We start from the raw sequence: 18,448 nt of genomic DNA, 5'->3' as shown, positions 1-18,448 counted from the left end.
CAGAATTGTTACTCAGGGACAGACAGAATTGTTACTGAGTGCCAGAGAATTGTTACTCAGGGACAGACAGAATTGTTACTGAGTGCCAGAGAATTGTTACTCAGGGACAGACAGAATTGTTACTGAGTGCCAGAGAATTGTTACTCTCACAGACACAAAATTGTTACTTGCACAGACACAGAATTGTTACTTGCACAGACACACAATTGTTACTCAGGGCCACAGAATTCATACTCAGGGACAGACAGAATTGTTACTGAGTGCCAGAGAATTCTTACTCAGGGCCACAGAATTCATACTCAGGGACAGACAGAATTGTTACTCAGGGACAGACAGAATTGTTACTGAGTGCCAGAGAATTGTTACTCAGGGACAGACAGAATTGTTACTGAGTGCCAGAGAATTGTTACTCTCACAGACACAAAATTGTTACTTGCACAGACACAGAATTGTTACTTGCACAGACACACAATTGTTACTCAGGGCCACAGAATTCATACTCAGGGACAGACAGAATTGTTACTGAGTGCCAGAGAATTGTTACTCAGGGACAGACAGAATTGTTACTGAGTGCCAGAGAATTGTTACTCTCACAGACACAAAATTGTTACTTGCACAGACACAGAATTGTTACTCGCACAGAGACAGAATTGTTACTCAGGGCCACAGAATTCATACTCAGGGACAGACAGAATTGTTACTGAGTGCCAGAGAATTGTTACTCAGGGAAGACAGAATTGTTACTGAGTGCCATAGAATTGTTACTCAGGGACAGACAGAATTGTTACTGAGTGCCAGAGAATTGTTACTCTCACAGACACAAAATTGTTACTTGCACAGACACAGAATTGTTACTCGCACAGAGACAGAATTGTTACTCAGGGCCACAGAATTCATACTCAGGGACAGACAGAATTGTTACTGAGTGCCAGAGAATTGTTACTCAGGGACAGACAGAATTGTTACTGAGTGCCAGAGAATTGTTACTCTCACAGACACAAAATTGTTACTTGCACAGACACAGAATTGTTACTTGCACAGACACACAATTGTTACTGAGTGCCAGAGAATTGTTACTCAGGGACAGACAGAATTGTTACTGAGTGCCAGAGAATTGTTACTCAGGGACAGACAGAATTGTTACTGAGTGCCAGAGAATTGTTACTCAGGGACAGACAGAATTGTTACTGAGTGCCAGAGAATTGTTACTCTCACAGACACAAAATTGTTACTTGCACAGACACAGAATTGTTACTCGCACAGAGACAGAATTGTTACTCAGGGCCACAGAATTCATACTCAGGGACAGACAGAATTGTTACTGAGTGCCAGAGAATTGTTACTCAGGGACAGACAGAATTGTTACTGAGTGCCAGAGAATTGTTACTCTCACAGACACAAAATTGTTACTTGCACAGACACAGAATTGTTACTTGCACAGACACACAATTGTTACTCAGGGCCACAGAATTCATACTCAGGGACAGACAGAATTGTTACTGAGTGCCAGAGAATTGTTACTCAGGGACAGACAGAATTGTTACTGAGTGCCAGAGAATTGTTACTCAGGGACAGACAGAATTGTTACTGAGTGCCAGAGAATTGTTACTCTCACAGACACAAAATTGTTACTTGCACAGACACAGAATTGTTACTCGCACAGAGACAGAATTGTTACTCAGGGCCACAGAATTCATACTCAGGGACAGACAGAATTGTTACTGAGTGCCAGAGAATTGTTACTCAGGGACAGACAGAATTGTTACTGAGTGCCAGAGAATTGTTACTCTCACAGACACAAAATTGTTACTTGCACAGACACAGAATTGTTACTTGCACAGACACACAATTGTTACTCAGGGCCACAGAATTCATACTCAGGGACAGACAGAATTGTTACTGAGTGCCAGAGAATTGTTACTCAGGGACAGACAGAATTGTTACTGAGTGCCAGAGAATTGTTACTCTCACAGACACAAAATTGTTACTTGCACAGACACAGAATTGTTACTCGCACAGAGACAGAATTGTTACTCAGGGCCACAGAATTCATACTCAGGGACAGACAGAATTGTTACTGAGTGCCAGAGAATTGTTACTCAGGGAAGACAGAATTGTTACTGAGTGCCATAGAATTGTTACTCAGGGACAGACAGAATTGTTACTGAGTGCCAGAGAATTGTTACTCTCACAGACACAAAATTGTTACTTGCACAGACACAGAATTGTTACTCGCACAGAGACAGAATTGTTACTCAGGGCCACAGAATTCATACTCAGGGACAGACAGAATTGTTACTGAGTGCCAGAGAATTGTTACTCAGGGACAGACAGAATTGTTACTGAGTGCCAGAGAATTGTTACTCTCACAGACACAAAATTGTTACTTGCACAGACACAGAATTGTTACTTGCACAGACACACAATTGTTACTGAGTGCCAGAGAATTGTTACTCAGGGACAGACAGAATTGTTACTGAGTGCCAGAGAATTGTTACTCAGGGACAGACAGAATTGTTACTGAGTGCCAGAGAATTGTTACTCAGGGACAGACAGAATTGTTACTGAGTGCCAGAGAATTGTTACTCTCACAGACACAAAATTGTTACTTGCACAGACACAGAATTGTTACTCGCACAGAGACAGAATTGTTACTCAGGGCCACAGAATTCATACTCAGGGACAGACAGAATTGTTACTGAGTGCCAGAGAATTGTTACTCAGGGACAGACAGAATTGTTACTGAGTGCCAGAGAATTGTTACTCTCACAGACACAAAATTGTTACTTGCACAGACACAGAATTGTTACTTGCACAGACACACAATTGTTACTCAGGGCCACAGAATTCATACTCAGGGACAGACAGAATTGTTACTGAGTGCCAGAGAATTCTTACTCAGGGCCACAGAATTCATACTCAGGGACAGACAGAATTGTTACTCAGGGACAGACAGAATTGTTACTGAGTGCCAGAGAATTGTTACTCAGGGACAGACAGAATTGTTACTGAGTGCCAGAGAATTGTTACTCTCACAGACACAAAATTGTTACTTGCACAGACACAGAATTGTTACTTGCACAGACACACAATTGTTACTCAGGGCCACAGAATTCATACTCAGGGACAGACAGAATTGTTACTGAGTGCCAGAGAATTGTTACTCAGGGACACCTAATCGTTGAATTAAATAGTATGTCAGACAACATGCAGAGGAGTGGCAGAGGAGGCAATGTTTTAGGAGCGAGCAGACGTGGCAGCAGAGGAAGGGGTCGAGGCAGCAGTATTCGCAGCCAGAGGCCAGTGCTCCCGGTGTCATCCAGCGGTCGTGTCTCCACCGACAACCCTGCCGTCATTGATTGGTTGGCTCGGTCGTCTTCCTCTTCCCAGGTCACCTCTGACACCTACAGCCAACGGTCGGTGGGTACGTCAGACACAACCGTTAGTTGGCATGGCCCGGGACCAAGCCCACTGAAATCACGTGTCCTCTACCTGCCCCTGTCCTTTGCTGTTCCCTCACCAAGCGAAGTATCGCATGCTGTGGGCTCAGCCCCACTGTACAGTGAGGAAGAGCTAACAGAGGGCGGTCAGGAACGGGGGGAGACATCGGCCTTTTCAGCAGCCAAGCGAACAAGTACTGGCGAGGAGAGTGGCTCGGTAGCCGGTCTAGAGACAGGTCTGTCTCCTGACCCAGACGCAGCCGAGGGGGCTAGTAGTGAGGCGGAGACCCTACTTGATGATGAGGAGGTTGATCGCACTTGGCAGCCTCGTCGTCATCAGGCAATTTCTTCCGCATCATCAGGAGAAGAGGGTGGCAGCTTGGCAGCGAGCAAAACAGTCGGTGGGTTGCCCAGGAGACAGCAGCAGGGTCGCATCAGTGTCAGTGGAGCCAAACGTCCACGGAGTAGAGCACCAGCTCCACTGCAGCCTACCACCACGGCCAGTAGTGGTGCCGGTGCGCATGGAGGAAGTAGCAGTCAGCCAGTGAAGAGTAGCGGGGGCAAAGTTTCCTACTCGGTGGTGTGGCAATTTTTCCTCAAGCCGCCCGAGGAAGTAAACGTAGCCGTATGTCGACTATGTGGCCAGAAATGCAAGCGTGGCCAGGGGGCCCATGTTGGGACTACAGCGTTGCGTCAGCATATGCAGCGTCACCATTCGGTGGCCTGGGAAAACCGTGATAAACATACGGCGGTTCTGCCTGCCCCAGCCCCCGCTCCATCACCCGCTCCGTTACTTGCTCCGTCACCCGACGTCGTCAATCGCCCTCTATCAGCCAGTCAAGGCTCCAACACCTCTGCTGAGGGGAGTTGTCGCTCATTGGCATCTTCCGCTCGTTCAGATGCTCCTTCTCCTGCTACTCCTCTTCTCGGATTCCGTCAACAGTCTTTCTTGGAATCCGTATCCAAGAGACAACAGTTTGCGAGCACGCACCCGACGGTGCAAAAGCTGAACGTCCTCCTGTCCAAGTTGCTGGTGCTGCAGTCCCTCCCTTTCCAACTGGTGGACTCAGCACCTTTCCGAGAAATGATGGCTTGTGCCGCGCCGCGGTGGAGAGTGCCAAGCCGTCATTTCTTTGCCCAAAAGGCAGTGCCAGCCCTGCATTCACATGTAGAAGAGATGGTGGGCCAGTCTTTGAGCATGTCGGTCTCTGCCAAAGTGCACGGCAGCGCCGACGTGTGGAGCTGTAACTACGGTCAGGGACAGTACATGTCATTTACGGCCCACTGGGTGAACGTGGTGCCGGCACAGCCGCACCAGCAACTTGGACAGGTCACGACGCTTTTGCCTCCACGTTTGCACGTCCTTGGTCCAGCAAGCATGTCCGCCTCTACCACCTCTTTTTCCGCCGTGTCCTCAGCCGCCACCCCCGTGCCAAGTCCCATTACCCGACCGGCATATCACATGTGCAGGGCGCAACGGTGTCACGCTGTGCTGCACCTGGTATGCCTTGGCGAACGTAGTCACACAGGGGAGGAACTGCTGAGTGTAATGAACAGAGAAATCGACAGATGGCTGTCTCCGCGCAAACTAAAAATCGGAACCATGTTGACTGACAACGGAAAGAACATGGTGTCTGCTCTGCGTCAAGGAAGGTTGTGCCATGCGCCATGCATGGCTCACGTGTTCAATCTGGTTGTCAAGCGGTTCCTAAAATCCACCATCCCACTGCAAGACATCCTTAAAATGTCACGTAAACTGTGCATGCATTTCAGCCATTCCTACACCGCAAAGAACACCCTCATTGAGCTGCAGCGGCAGAACGGAATTCCACAGCATCGCCTGATCTGCGACGTTGCAACAAGGTGGAATTCAACCCTACACATGTTAGACCGCCTTTACGAGCAGCGAAAGGCCATCACCGATTTCCTGATGTTACAAGCGGATAAAGGTACTCCCCTGTGTAACTTAGATGTCAGCCATTGGCAGCTCATGCGTGACACCTGCCGCTTGCTCAGGCCCTTTGAGGAGGCCACGCTATTCGTGAGTCGGCAGGACTATGGGATGAACGACGTCATTCCTCTGTTGCACGTCCTGGAACAAATGCTGTTAACAATGGCTGGTCAGGGTGCGGTAGACGTGGCGCACAGATCTCAACGCCACATGACCCCTGTGGGGGCAGGACAGGAAGAAGAGGAGGAGGTAGAGGAGGACATTTGTGCTCAGGAATTATTGAGTGAAATGGGTGGTTTTTCCACTCAGCGGACAGGAGTGGAGGAGCAGGAGCATCTGGTAGAGGAGGAGGAGGAGGAGACAGAGGACCCAGACGCACCGTGGCAGTATGCTGTGGAGATGGAGGCAGGGAGTCCCTCGCATTCCTTGGCACAAATGGCCCATAGCATGCTCGGTTGCTTGCGTAGCGACAGCCGAATAATAACCATCAGACAGAGGGATGACTTTTGGCTGTCCACCTTGTTGGACCCTCGCTACCGGTCCAAAATGGTGGCCTTTTTCACACCTGCTGAGAGGGAGGCCAAAATTACGTACTATAAAAACCACCTATGTAGTCAGTTGGTCTCTGCCTTTGTGCGCCAACGTCCATCCTCAGACACTGTGGGCCCTGTGCGCTCGCGTTCCGCTGGCATGGCAGCAGGGGAGGGGTGGGGTGGTAGGAGCAGTGGCAGCTCCACCAGCAGCGGCTGCCTCAGTCTGCAGTCGATGATGAGTAGCTTTCTTCACCAGCGCAGTGAGGAAACTACTAACCAGCCGCAGCAGCAGCAGCAGCATCAGGTGGACCTGGAGCAGGAGCTCAAACAACAGGCTTGGGCCTACTTGGACAGCACCCTGCCAACCGAGGTAGACAATCCCCTTGACTACTGGGCAACGAAACTTGACCTTTGGCCCCAACTAGCTGAATTTGCCCTTGAAAGGCTGTCATGCCCGGCCAGTAGCGTGGCATCGGAGCGCGTGTTTAGTGCGGCAGGAGGTATTGTAACTCCGCGGAGGACACGACTGTCCACCCAAAGTGTGGAGAGACTCACGTTTGTGAAAATGAATCAGGCGTGGATTAGTCTGGATTTCAAACCACCAGTTCCTGACACAACTGACTAAATCCGCCATGAATCATGCCTCAAACATGTGCCACTTTCAGGTCTCCTCACACTGCTGGTGTGTTGAATTTTTTGACATAGGGTGCTGGCAGATTACGGGCCTCCTATAGCTGCTGCCAGGCCCCTAATCTGCCATAGGCCCCTATATACCGCCTCCTCCTGCTGCTGCCAGGTCCAGAGTCTCTCATGGGTCCCTGTACGGCCTCCCATTGCTGCTGTCTCCATCGCCACACTCTGCTGCCATGTGCCACTTTCAGGTCTCTTCACACTGCTGGTGTGTTAAATTTTTTGACATAGGGTGCAGGCAGATTACGGGCCTCACATAGCTGCTGCCAGGCCCCTAATCTGCCATGGGCCCCTATATACCGCCTCCTCATGCTGCTGCCAAGTCCAGAGTCTGTCATGGTCCCTGTACGGCCTCCCATTGCTGCTGTCTCCATCGCCACACTCTGCTGCCATGTGCCACTTTCAGGTCTCTTCACACTGCTGGTGTGTTAAATTTTTTGACATAGGGTGCAGGCAGATTACGGGCCTCACATAGCTGCTGCCAGGCCCCTAATCTGCCATGGGCCCCTATATACCGCCTCCTCCTGCTGCTGCCAGGTCCAGAGTCTCTCATGGGTCCCTGTACGGCCTCCCATTGCTGCTGTCTCCATCGCCACACTCTGCTGCCATGTGCCACTTTCAGGTCTCTTCACACTGCTGGTGTGTTAAATTTTTTGACATAGGGTGCTGCAAGATAACGGGCCTCACATAGCTGCTGCCAGGCCCCTAATCTGCCATGGGCCCCTATATACCGCCTCCTCATGCTGCTGCCAAGTCCAGAGTCTGTCATGGTCCCTGTACGGCCTCCCATTGCTGCTGTCTCCATCGCCACACTCTGCTGCCATGTGCCACTTTCAGGTCTCTTCACACTGCTGGTGTGTTAAATTTTTTGACATAGGGTGCAGGCAGATTACGGGCCTCACATAGCTGCTGCCAGGCCCCTAATCTGCCATGGGCCCCTATATACCGCCTCCTCCTGCTGCTGCCAGGTCCAGAGTCTCTCATGGGTCCCTGTACGGCCTCCCATTGCTGCTGTCTCCATCGCCACACTCTGCTGCCATGTGCCACTTTCAGGTCTCTTCACACTGCTGGTGTGTTAAATTTTTTGACATAGGGTGCAGGCAGATTACGGGCCTCACATAGCTGCTGCCAGGCCCCTAATCTGCCATGGGCCCCTATATACCGCCTCCTCATGCTGCTGCCAAGTCCAGAGTCTGTCATGGTCCCTGTACGGCCTCCCATTGCTGCTGTCTCCATCGCCACACTCTGCTGCCATGTGCCACTTTCAGGTCTCTTCACACTGCTGGTGTGTTAAATTTTTTGACATAGGGTGCAGGCAGATTACGGGCCTCACATAGCTGCTGCCAGGCCCCTAATCTGCCATGGGCCCCTATACCGCCTCCTCATGCTGCTGCCAAGTCCAGAGTCTCTCATGGGTCCCTGTACGGCCTCCCATTGCTGCTGTCTCCATCGCCACACTCTGCCATGTGCCACTTTCAGGTCTCCTCACACTGCTGGTGGGTTCCATTTTTTGTCATAGGGTGCTGGCAGATTACGGGCCTCCCATAGCTGCTGCCAGGCCCCTAATCTGCCATGGGCCCCTATACCGCCTCCTCATGCTGCTGCCAGGTCCAGAGTCTCTCATGGGTCCCTGTACGGCCTCCCATTGCTGCTGTCTCCATCGCCACACTCTGCTGCCATGTGCCACTTTCAGGTCTCTTCACACTGCTGGTGTGTTAAATTTTTTGACATAGGGTGCAGGCAGATTACGGGCCTCACATAGCTGCTGCCAGGCCCCTAATCTGCCATGGGCCCCTATATACCGCCTCCTCATGCTGCTGCCAAGTCTAGAGTCTCTCATGGGTCCCTGTACGGCCTCCCATTGCTGCTGTCTCCATCGCCACACTCTGCTGCCATGTGCCACTTTCAGGTCTCTTCACACTGCTGGTGTGTTAAATTTTTTGACATAGGGTGCAGGCAGATTACGGGCCTCACATAGCTGCTGCCAGGCCCCTAATCTGCCATGGGCCCCTATATACCGCCTCCTCCTGCTGCTGCCAGGTCCAGAGTCTCTCATGGGTCCCTGTACGGCCTCCCATTGCTGCTGTCTCCATCGCCACACTCTGCTGCCATGTGCCACTTTCAGGTCTCTTCACACTGCTGGTGTGTTAAATTTTTTGACATAGGGTGCTGCAAGATAACGGGCCTCACATAGCTGCTGCCAGGCCCCTAATCTGCCATGGGCCCCTATATACCGCCTCCTCATGCTGCTGCCAAGTCCAGAGTCTGTCATGGTCCCTGTACGGCCTCCCATTGCTGCTGTCTCCATCGCCACACTCTGCTGCCATGTGCCACTTTCAGGTCTCTTCACACTGCTGGTGTGTTAAATTTTTTGACATAGGGTGCAGGCAGATTACGGGCCTCACATAGCTGCTGCCAGGCCCCTAATCTGCCATGGGCCCCTATATACCGCCTCCTCCTGCTGCTGCCAGGTCCAGAGTCTCTCATGGGTCCCTGTACGGCCTCCCATTGCTGCTGTCTCCATCGCCACACTCTGCTGCCATGTGCCACTTTCAGGTCTCTTCACACTGCTGGTGTGTTAAATTTTTTGACATAGGGTGCTGCAAGATAACGGGCCTCACATAGCTGCTGCCAGGCCCCTAATCTGCCATGGGCCCCTATATACCGCCTCCTCATGCTGCTGCCAAGTCCAGAGTCTGTCATGGTCCCTGTACGGCCTCCCATTGCTGCTGTCTCCATCGCCACACTCTGCTGCCATGTGCCACTTTCAGGTCTCTTCACACTGCTGGTGTGTTAAATTTTTTGACATAGGGTGCAGGCAGATTACGGGCCTCACATAGCTGCTGCCAGGCCCCTAATCTGCCATGGGCCCCTATATACCACCTCCTCCTGCTGCTGCCAGGTCCAGAGTCTCTCATGGGTCCCTGTACGGCCTCCCATTGCTGCTGTCTCCATCGCCACACTCTGCTGCCATGTGCCACTTTCAGGTCTCTTCACACTGCTGGTGTGTTAAATTTTTTGACATAGGGTGCTGCAAGATAACGGGCCTCACATAGCTGCTGCCAGGCCCCTAATCTGCCATGGGCCCCTATATACCGCCTCCTCATGCTGCTGCCAAGTCCAGAGTCTGTCATGGTCCCTGTACGGCCTCCCATTGCTGCTGTCTCCATCGCCACACTCTGCTGCCATGTGCCACTTTCAGGTCTCTTCACACTGCTGGTGTGTTAAATTTTTTGACATAGGGTGCAGGCAGATTACGGGCCTCACATAGCTGCTGCCAGGCCCCTAATCTGCCATGGGCCCCTATATACCACCTCCTCCTGCTGCTGCCAGGTCCAGAGTCTCTCATGGGTCCCTGTACGGCCTCCCATTGCTGCTGTCTCCATCGCCACACTCTGCTGCCATGTGCCACTTTCAGGTCTCTTCACACTGCTGGTGTGTAAAATTTTTTGACATAGGGTGCTGCAAGATAACGGGCCTCACATAGCTGCTGCCAGGCCCCTAATCTGCCATGGGCCCCTATATACCGCCTCCTCATGCTGCTGCCAAGTCCAGAGTCTGTCATGGTCCCTGTACGGCCTCCCATTGCTGCTGTCTCCATCGCCACACTCTGCTGCCATGTGCCACTTTCAGGTCTCTTCACACTGCTGGTGTGTTAAATTTTTTGACATAGGGTGCAGGCAGATTACGGGCCTCACATAGCTGCTGCCAGGCCCCTAATCTGCCATGGGCCCCTATATACCACCTCCTCCTGCTGCTGCCAGGTCCAGAGTCTCTCATGGGTCCCTGTACGGCCTCCCATTGCTGCTGTCTCCATCGCCACACTCTGCTGCCATGTGCCACTTTCAGGTCTCTTCACACTGCTGGTGTGTAAAATTTTTTGACATAGGGTGCTGCAAGATAACGGGCCTCACATAGCTGCTGCCAGGCCCCTAATCTGCCATGGGCCCCTATATACCGCCTCTTCATGCTGCTGCCAAGTCCAGAGTCTGTCATGGTCCCTGTACGGCCTCCCATTGCTGCTGTCTCCATCGCCACACTCTGCTGCCATGTGCCACTTTCAGGTCTCTTCACACTGCTGGTGTGTTAAATTTTTTGACATAGGGTGCTGCAAGATAACGGGCCTCACATAGCTGCTGCCAGGCCCCTAATCTGCCATGGGCCCCTATATACCGCCTCCTCATGCTGCTGCCAAGTCCAGAGTCTGTCATGGTCCCTGTACGGCCTCCCATTGCTGCTGTCTCCATCGCCACACTCTGCTGCCATGTGCCACTTTCAGGTCTCTTCACACTGCTGGTGTGTTAAATTTTTTGACATAGGGTGCAGGCAGATTACGGGCCTCACATAGCTGCTGCCAGGCCCCTAATCTGCCATGGGCCCCTATATACCACCTCCTCCTGCTGCTGCCAGGTCCAGAGTCTCTCATGGGTCCCTGTACGGCCTCCCATTGCTGCTGTCTCCATCGCCACACTCTGCTGCCATGTGCCACTTTCAGGTCTCTTCACACTGCTGGTGTGTAAAATTTTTTGACATAGGGTGCTGCAAGATAACGGGCCTCACATAGCTGCTGCCAGGCCCCTAATCTGCCATGGGCCCCTATATACCGCCTCCTCATGCTGCTGCCAAGTCCAGAGTCTGTCATGGTCCCTGTACGGCCTCCCATTGCTGCTGTCTCCATCGCCACACTCTGCTGCCATGTGCCACTTTCAGGTCTCTTCACACTGCTGGTGTGTTAAATTTTTTGACATAGGGTGCAGGCAGATTACGGGCCTCACATAGCTGCTGCCAGGCCCCTAATCTGCCATGGGCCCCTATATACCACCTCCTCCTGCTGCTGCCAGGTCCAGAGTCTCTCATGGGTCCCTGTACGGCCTCCCATTGCTGCTGTCTCCATCGCCACACTCTGCTGCCATGTGCCACTTTCAGGTCTCTTCACACTGCTGGTGTGTAAAATTTTTTGACATAGGGTGCTGCAAGATAACGGGCCTCACATAGCTGCTGCCAGGCCCCTAATCTGCCATGGGCCCCTATATACCGCCTCCTCATGCTGCTGCCAAGTCCAGAGTCTGTCATGGTCCCTGTACGGCCTCCCATTGCTGCTGTCTCCATCGCCACACTCTGCTGCCATGTGCCACTTTCAGGTCTCTTCACACTGCTGGTGTGTTAAATTTTTTGACATAGGGTGCTGCAAGATAACGGGCCTCACATAGCTGCTGCCAGGCCCCTAATCTGCCATGGGCCCCTATATACCGCCTCCTCATGCTGCTGCCAAGTCCAGAGTCTGTCATGGTCCCTGTACGGCCTCCCATTGCTGCTGTCTCCATCGCCACACTCTGCTGCCATGTGCCACTTTCAGGTCTCTTCACACTGCTGGTGTGTTAAATTTTTTGACATAGGGTGCAGGCAGATTACGGGCCTCACATAGCTGCTGCCAGGCCCCTAATCTGCCATGGGCCCCTATATACCACCTCCTCCTGCTGCTGCCAGGTCCAGAGTCTCTCATGGGTCCCTGTACGGCCTCCCATTGCTGCTGTCTCCATCGCCACACTCTGCTGCCATGTGCCACTTTCAGGTCTCTTCACACTGCTGGTGTGTAAAATTTTTTGACATAGGGTGCTGCAAGATAACGGGCCTCACATAGCTGCTGCCAGGCCCCTAATCTGCCATGGGCCCCTATATACCGCCTCCTCATGCTGCTGCCAAGTCCAGAGTCTGTCATGGTCCCTGTACGGCCTCCCATTGCTGCTGTCTCCATCGCCACACTCTGCTGCCATGTGCCACTTTCAGGTCTCTTCACACTGCTGGTGTGTTAAATTTTTTGACATAGGGTGCTGCAAGATAACGGGCCTCACATAGCTGCTGCCAGGCCCCTAATCAGCCATGGGCCCCTATACCGCCTCCTCCTGCTGCTGCCAGGTCCAGAGTCTCTCATGCCATGTGCCACTTTCAGGTCTCTTCACACTGCTGGTGTGTTTAATTTTTTGACATAGGGTGCAGGCAGATTACGGGCCTCACATAGCTGCTGCCAGGCCCCTAATCTGCCATGGGCCCCTATATACCGCCTCCTCCTGCTGCTGCCAGGTCCAGAGTCTCTCATGGGTCCCTGTACGGCCTCCCATTGCTGCTGTCTCCATCGCCACACTCTGCTGCCATGTGCCACTTTCAGGTCTCTTCACACTGCTGGTGTGTTAAATTTTTTGACATAGGGTGCTGCAAGATAACGGGCCTCACATAGCTGCTGCCAGGCCCCTAATCTGCCATGGGCCCCTATATACCGCCTCCTCATGCTGCTGCCAAGTCCAGAGTCTGTCATGGTCCCTGTACGGCCTCCCATTGCTGCTGTCTCCATCGCCACACTCTGCTGCCATGTGCCACTTTCAGGTCTCTTCACACTGCTGGTGTGTTAAATTTTTTGACATAGGGTGCAGGCAGATTACGGGCCTCACATAGCTGCTGCCAGGCCCCTAATCTGCCATGGGCCCCTATATACCGCCTCCTCATGCTGCTGCCAAGTCTAGAGTCTCTCATGGGTCCCTGTACGGCCTCCCATTGCTGCTGTCTCCATCGCCACACTCTGCTGCCATGTGCCACTTTCAGGTCTCTTCACACTGCTGGTGTGTTAAATTTTTTGACATAGGGTGCTGCAAGATAACGGGCCTCACATAGCTGCTGCCAGGCCCCTAATCTGCCATGGGCCCCTATATACCGCCTCCTCATGCTGCTGCCAAGTCCAGAGTCTGTCATGGTCCCTGTACGGCCTCCCATTGCTGCTGTCTCCATCGCCACACTCTGCTGCCATGTGCCACTTTCAGGTCTCTTCACACTGCTGGTGTGTTAAATTTTTTGACATAGGGTGCAGGCAGATTACGGGCCTCACATAGCTGCTGCCAGGCCCCTAATCTGCCATGGGCCCCTATATACCACCTCCTCCTGCTGCTGCCAGGTCCAGAGTCTCTCATGGGTCCCTGTACGGCCTCCCATTGCTGCTGTCTCCATCGCCACACTCTGCTGCCATGTGCCACTTTCAGGTCTCTTCACACTGCTGGTGTGTAAAATTTTTTGACATAGGGTGCTGCAAGATAACGGGCCTCACATAGCTGCTGCCAGGCCCCTAATCTGCCATGGGCCCCTATATACCGCCTCCTCATGCTGCTGCCAAGTCCAGAGTCTGTCATGGTCCCTGTACGGCCTCCCATTGCTGCTGTCTCCATCGCCACACTCTGCTGCCATGTGCCACTTTCAGGTCTCTTCACACTGCTGGTGTGTTAAATTTTTTGACATAGGGTGCTGCAAGATAACGGGCCTCACATAGCTGCTGCCAGGCCCCTAATCAGCCATGGGCCCCTATACCGCCTCCTCCTGCTGCTGCCAGGTCCAGAGTCTCTCATGCCATGTGCCACTTTCAGGTCTCTTCACACTGCTGGTGTGTTTAATTTTTTGACATAGGGTGCAGGCAGATTACGGGCCTCACATAGCTGCTGCCAGGCCCCTAATCTGCCATGGGCCCCTATATACCGCCTCCTCATGCTGCTGCCAAGTCTAGAGTCTCTCATGGGTCCCTGTACGGCCTCCCATTGCTGCTGTCTCCATCGCCACACTCTGCTGCCATGTGCCACTTTCAGGTCTCTTCACACTGCTGGTGTGTTAAATTTTTTGACATAGGGTGCTGGCAGATTACGGGCCTCCTATAGCTGCTGCCAGGCCCCTAATCTGCCATGGGCCCCTATATACCGCCTCCTCATGCTGCTGCCAAGTTCAGAGTCTGTCATGGGTCCCTGTACGGCCTCCCATTGCTGCTGTCTCCATCGCCACACTCTGCTGCCATGTGCCACTTTCAGGTCTCTTCACACTGCTGGTGTGTTAAATTTTTTGACATAGGGTGCAGGCAGATTACGGGCCTCACATAGCTGCTGCCAGGCCCCTAATCTGCCATGGGCCCCTATATACCGCCTCCTCCTGCTGCTGCCAGGTCCAGAGTCTCTCATGGGTCCCTGTACGGCCTCCCATTGCTGCTGTCTCCATCGCCACACTCTGCTGCCATGTGCCACTTTCAGGTCTCTTCACACTGCTGGTGTGTTAAATTTTTTGACATAGGGTGCTGCAAGATAACGGGCCTCACATAGCTGCTGCCAGGCCCCTAATCTGCCATGGGCCCCTATATACCGCCTCCTCATGCTGCTGCCAAGTCCAGAGTCTGTCATGGTCCCTGTACGGCCTCCCATTGCTGCTGTCTCCATCGCCACACTCTGCTGCCATGTGCCACTTTCAGGTCTCTTCACACTGCTGGTGTGTTAAATTTTTTGACATAGGGTGCAGGCAGATTACGGGCCTCACATAGCTGCTGCCAGGCCCCTAATCTGCCATGGGCCCCTATATACCGCCTCCTCATGCTGCTGCCAAGTCTAGAGTCTCTCATGGGTCCCTGTACGGCCTCCCATTGCTGCTGTCTCCATCGCCACACTCTGCTGCCATGTGCCACTTTCAGGTCTCTTCACACTGCTGGTGTGTTAAATTTTTTGACATAGGGTGCTGCAAGATAACGGGCCTCACATAGCTGCTGCCAGGCCCCTAATCTGCCATGGGCCCCTATATACCGCCTCCTCATGCTGCTGCCAAGTCCAGAGTCTGTCATGGTCCCTGTACGGCCTCCCATTGCTGCTGTCTCCATCGCCACACTCTGCTGCCATGTGCCACTTTCAGGTCTCTTCACACTGCTGGTGTGTTAAATTTTTTGACATAGGGTGCAGGCAGATTACGGGCCTCACATAGCTGCTGCCAGGCCCCTAATCTGCCATGGGCCCCTATATAACGCCTCCTCATGCTGCTGCCAAGTTCAGAGTCTGTCATGGGTCCCTGTACGGCCTCCCATTGCTGCTGTCTCCATCGCCACACTCTGCCATGTGCCACTTTCAGGTCTCCTCACACTGCTGGTGTGTTGAATTTTTTGACATAGGGTGCTGGCAGATTACGGGCCTCCTATAGCTGCTGCCAGGCCCCTAATCTGCCATAAGCCCCTATATACCGCCTCCTCATGCTGCTGCCAAGTCCAGAGTCTGTCATGGGTCCCTGTACGGCCTCCCATTGCTGCTGTCTCCATCGCCACACTCTGCCATGTGCCACTTTCAGGTCTCCTCACACACTGCTGGTGTGTTGAATTTTTTGACATAGGGTGCTGGCAGATTACGGGCCTCCTATAGCTGCTGCCAGGCCCCTAATCTGCCGTAGGCCCCTATATACCGCCTCCTCATGCTGCTGCCAGGTCCAGAGTCTCTCATGGGTCCCTGTACGGCCTCCCATTGCTGCTGTCTCCATCGCCACACTCTGCCATGTGCCACTTTCAGGTCTCCTCACACTGCTGGTGTGTTCCATTTTTTGTCATAGGGTGCTGGCAGATTATGGGCCTCCCATAACTGCTGCCAGGCCCCTAATCTGCCATGGGCCCCTATACCGACTCCTCATGCTGTGACGTTGCAACAAGGTGGAATTCAACCCTACATATGTTAGACCGCCTTTACGAACAGCAAAAGGCCATCACAGATTTCCTGATGTTAAAAGCAGATAAAGGTACTCCCTGTGTAACTTAGATGTCAGCCATTGGCAGCTCATGCGTGACACCTGCGCTTGCTCAGGCCCTTTGAGGAGGCCACGCTATTCGTGAGTCGGCAGGACTATGGGATGAACGACGTCATTCCTCTGTTGCACGTCCTGGAACAAATGCTGTTAACAATGGCTGGTCAGGGTGCGGTAGACGTGGCGCACAGATCTCAACGCCACATGGCCCCTGTGGGGGCAGGACTGGAAGAAGAGGAGGAGGTAGAGGAGGACATTGGTGCTCAGGAATTATTGAGTGAAATGGGTGGTTTTTCCACTCAGCGGACAGGAGTGGAGGAGCAGGAGCATCTGGTAGAGGAGGAGGAAGAGGAGACAGAGGACCTAGACGCACCGTGGCAGTATGCTGTGGAGATGGAGGCAGGGAGTCCCTCGCATTCCTTGGCACAAATGGCCCATAGCATGCTCGGTTGCTTGCGTAGCGACAGCCGAATAATAACCATCAGACAGAGGGATGACTTTTGGCTGTCCACCTTGTTGGACCCTCGCTACCGTTCAAAAATGGTGGCCTTTTTCACACCTGCTGAGAGGGAGGCCAAAATAACGTACTATAAAAAACACCTATGTAGTCAGCTGGTCTCTGCCTGTCTGCGCCAACGTCCATCCTCAGACACTGTGGGCCCTGTGCGCTCGTGTTCCGCTGCCATGGCAGCAGGGGAGGGGTGGGGTGGTAGGAGCAGTGGCAGCTCCACCAGCAGCGGCTGCCTCAGTCTGCAGTCGATGATGAGTAGCTTTCTTCACCAGCGCAGTGAGGAAACTACTAACCAGCCGCAGCAGCAGCAGCAGCATCAGGTGGACCTGGAGCAGGACCTCAAACAACAGGCTTAGGCCTACTTGGACAGCACCCTGCCAACCGAGGTAGACAATCCCCTTGACTACTGGGCAACGAAACTTGACCTTTGGCCCCAACTAGCTGAATTTGCCCTTGAAAGGCTGTCATGCCCGGCCAGTAGCGTGGCATCGGAGCGCGTGTTTAGTGCGGCAGGAGGTATTGCAACTCCGCGGAGGACACGACTGTCCACCCAAAGTGTGGAGAGACTGACGTTTGTGAAAATGAATCAGGCGTGGATTAGTCTGGATTTCAAACCACCAGTTCCTGACACAACTGACTAAATCCGCCATGAATCATGCCCCAAACATGTGCCACTTTCAGGTCTCCTCACACTGCTGGTGTGTTCCATTTTTTGTCATAGGGTGCTGGCAGATTACGGGCCTCCCATAGCTGCTGCCAGGCCCCTAATCTGCCATGGGCCCCTATACCGCCTCCTCATGCTGCTGCCAAGTCCAGAGTCTCTCATGGGTCCCTGTACGGCCTCCCATTGCTGCTGCCTCCATCGCCACACTCTGCCATGTGCCACTTTCAGGTCTCCTCACACTGCTGGTGTGTTCCATTTTTTGTCATAGGGTGCTGGCAGATTACGGGCCTCCCATAGCTGCTGCCAGGCCCCTAATCTGCCATGGGCCCCTATACCGCCTCCTCATGCTGCTGCCAGGTCCAGAGTCTCTCATGGGTCCCTGTACGGCCTCCCATTGCTGCTGTCTCCATCGCCACACTCTGCCATGTGCCACTTTCAGGTCTCCTCACACTGCTGGTGGGTTCCATTTTTTGTCATAGGGTGCTGGCAGATTACGGGCCTCCCATAGCTGCTGCCAGGCCCGTAATCTGCCATGGGCCCCCGTACCGACTCCTCATGCTGCTGCCAGGCCCGTAATCTGTCATGGGCCACTGTTGTCGCTTGTTGGCATATTCCGCTCGTTCAGATGCTCCTTCTCCTGCTACTCCTCTTCACGGATTCCGTCAGCAGTCTTTCTTGGAATCCGTTTCCAAGAGACAACAGTTTGCGAGCACGCACCCGACGGTGCAGAAGCTGAACGTCCTCCTGTCCAAGTTGCTGCTGCCAGGCTCGTAATCTGTCATGCGCCCCTGTACCGCCTCCTCATGCTGCTGCCAGGTCCAGAGTGTGTCATGGGCCCCCGTACCGACTCCTCATGCTGCTGCCAGGCCCGTAATCTGTCATGGGCCCCTGTACCGCCTCCCCATGCTGCTGCCAGGTCCAGAGTGTGTCATGGGTCCCTGTACGGCCTCCCATTGCTGCTGCCAGGCCCGTAATCTGCCATGGGCCCCTGTACCGACTCCTCATGCTGCTGCCAGGCCCGTAATCTGTCATGGGCCCCTGTACCGCCTCCTCATGCTGCTGCCAGGTCCAGAGTGTGTCATGGGTCCC

This window comes from Staurois parvus, unplaced genomic scaffold (assembly GCF_062004578.1).
Source record: "Staurois parvus isolate SC_StPar_1 unplaced genomic scaffold, SC_StPar_1.0 ptg000549l, whole genome shotgun sequence".
NCBI classification, from domain to species: Eukaryota; Metazoa; Chordata; class Amphibia; order Anura; family Ranidae; genus Staurois; species Staurois parvus.
This window is presented reverse-complemented; position numbering follows the sequence as displayed.